At 47.5% G+C, this 3275-nt stretch overlaps 1 pseudogene; it reads left to right on the forward strand.

Annotated features, from left to right (window-relative positions):
* Window positions 1–1248: 1248 nt before the first annotated feature.
* LOC102859262 lies at window positions 1249–2955 on the forward strand (annotated as a pseudogene).
* Window positions 2956–3275: the final 320 nt, after the last annotated feature.

Here is a 3275-nt window from a genome sequence, read left to right on the forward strand (position 1 = left end):
GACATGATGCTTGGAAAGATAAAAGGTTGGTGAAGGAGAGGAAGATCATCGACCAGGAATATTGACACAGTGACTGCCACAAAGGGTTCTAATGTAAAAGGAAATGTGATAATGGCATAGGACAGGATATGACTCATATCTGTTGTTCACTGGGTCAGTATAGGCCATACTTAACTCAGCAGAAATCTGATAACACCACTCTGCATAGCTGACCCTCCTTATTTCTCAGGGCTCTGTGGCAAGATATTCCCCATCCTCCATCACTCAGCAGGCCCTGTCTCCTCCCTGATTATTTCCTTCACAGCAGACATCACAAGCTGTAACAGTCTACTGTCTGTCTTCCACGCTAGAATGTATAGTTCAAGGGACAGGGCAGTGCCTCCTCCACACCCTTGTGGACCACCAGGGCTGACCTTATGCATGTATCACCAAAACCTATTTAGAAGATGAATTGGGCAGGCAGCCAATACTTATGGACAGGAATGGGATAAAGATTCTTTTTCCATTTTCAAGTCACTCTCCTTTGCCAGCTCATTCTTCCCAAGGATGACACATTTGTTGTTGTTAGTGTTAGGAGCATTGAGTCAGCTCATGGATTCCTAAAAAGCATTTATATACCATTACTTTCCTGCTCAAAAGTCTTCAATGTCTATCCAGCACTCATTGACTAAGGTCTGAAATCTAGTGAAACCCCACATCCTAACTTACCTTTCCACATTCATTTGTCTATAGAGATGTGTACATATGCACATGCACATACACATCCATATACAGACAATTACACATCTAGATAAATACATACACATACAGTTGAAGTTGTCAAGGAGTTCAACAACCGTGGATGCAGCCATCATGAAATCAAATGAGGCAACCTCATCTTTGTCAGGGCACAAAATGTTGCCTTTCAGTGACAGGGCTGCAGAAAGCCCTGGGTGCCCTAGGCAGTACTATGTGGCCTCAGTCTTGTGCCAGTTAGCCACGGTGGCCATGAGTCACTTTGAATCCAAAGAGTACATCTACTTTGATCTACTAGGGAATAACATTAATATTGTTTGGAAACAACTGAACTGGGGCCCGTCTCTGACAGAGAAGCTCGCCGGTGACCACCTGGATGAGAGCTGACCAGGAGATTGAGCTGGGTAAAATCTCCAAGAACCACTTCCAGCCACGCTGGCCAGATGGTCAAGCTCCAGCTCATCAGCGGCAGGTTGCCAAGGTGGCTGTGCTACCACGTACCAGCCGCTATGACATCTGATTGAGGCCCAGTCAGAGGTCAAGAAAGACCTGCATAAGCCAAGGATATAGACAGGAAATATAACATTTCCTGGCTATTTTAAGTGCCAAGGACAGTGTGGATGTCTGGAGGCCTGGATTGGGAATCACCAGATTATTCTGGAAAATTACACTTACCCTGTGGTTCTTCTGACTGGTACTAACTCCCACACCCACAATGGTGAAGGTCTGGGGAGCATATGCATTGGGCTGATACCACAGACATCATGGCTGGCATGCCATGGGAGGCTGATGTGCCCCTAAGGTGACTGGGGAGAAGCTTCTGGGTCCACTCTCTGGTTGGGCCTCCCCCAGGATGTGATCTAGAAGGCAGAAGGTATGCTATTGATGAAGCATGGCACTGGCATCATCATGGAGTACCATGAGCTTGGTTGACTCTGCCTTCCACAGTGGCATGGCAAAAATATGCAGCATGGGCTTAGGAATTGGGGCTACCCTTCACTGTTTCCTTACAATATTAGGATGAACAAATACCTGAATAGGGATGGTCAGCCAGACACTGTCAACACGATTGAGTTCCAGGACCGCTTGGTACCTGAGCCTGGCTGCTAATATGACCAAGTGATTGAAGTGACCTCAATGAGGTGAAGCTTAACATCAATAGCTTTTTTACCCCTCACCTGGCTCACCCTGTGGCAGATGTAGGTGAGGTGGCTGCTAAGGAACGCTGGGCCCTGGACATCTGAGTGGGTGTGATCAACAGCTGGATCACCTTATGAACTGGACATGAGGTGCTTGGTGTCTGAGGCCAGGCAGGCACTGGCCCCAGGGTTCAAGTGCAAGTGCCAGTACACTATCATTCCAGTCCTGAGAAGATCTCAGTCACCACTGAGTGGGGCAGCTACACACAAAGACCCTGTGGGATATGGGTAGCATCATCCTGGACAGTGCTTGTGGGCCCTCGCTGGCCAGTGGAACAGAAAAGACATCAGACATGGGGAGAAGAACACCATTATCACCTACAACAGGTACTTTACAGGCTGCAACAATGCCAATCCATAGACTTAAGCCTTTGTCATGTTCCAAGACTGTCACAGCCCTAGCAGTGGAAGGTGGATGGACATGAGCACCACTAGCCATTGTCTCCTCCTGAAGCCTTTCACCAAGTGGGACAAGAAAGACCTGGAGAAACCTGCTGATCTTCATCAAAGTCAAAACAAGGCGCACCCCTGATCACATCTCAGGGGCTGGACCATGCTTCAAGTCTGTCCACATCTGGACAGTATCCAACAACCTGCTTATCAGTGCCATTAACATCGAAATGGCAAAGACAATGGCATAGTGCTCTCACCCAAGAATTTGGTCCTGTCTCTGACACTGCTCACTACTTCAAGAAACACAAAAAATCATGTGGGTAGCAATCTGAGATGAAACCTACGGTTAAGGGCTGGGCAGGGAGTACGTGGTTCTGGAACATGCCACCTGGGTGGCCACACCATTATCATCAAAAGCTTCCCACTAGGACTCATGAAACTAACCTGAAGAAGCAGGGCCTGCTGCCCTTTTCTTCACTGACCTGGCCAATTACAACTAGATCCACCCGAGGACCAGCTGACCATCCAGGACTTGAAGGACTTCATCTACAGCAAGACTTTGAAAGGTTATCATCAAGCACCCCAACAGGACCTAGGAGACCATCTTCATGAACCACCTTTTCAATGACATCCACATGAGTGGTTACCACCCATCCTCTGCCTCCACTGGCCCAATGAGTGTCATTGACAGGTACAGTTCACACATTTCATCAGAATTGGACCTGAGCCAAACCAGACACAGTGTCCTGCCCCAGGCAATGTGGCCAGACCATCATGCCTGCTTCTCCTCAGCCCATCAGGTGACCAAGCACATCCCAGACCATCCTAATTGATCCTGATCTTGAGCAGTTATTTATATTTTTAAAATTTTATTTTGGTTTGCATACAAAATTCATGTACATTGTGTTTCACACTATCCTTCATTCACACCGTGCTTCATACACTCAT

Source organism: Elephantulus edwardii, unplaced genomic scaffold (genome assembly GCF_000299155.1).
Source record: "Elephantulus edwardii isolate Elephantulus edwardi_28Jun2011 unplaced genomic scaffold, EleEdw1.0 scaffold00285, whole genome shotgun sequence".
Lineage (NCBI taxonomy): Eukaryota > Metazoa > Chordata > Mammalia > Macroscelidea > Macroscelididae > Elephantulus > Elephantulus edwardii.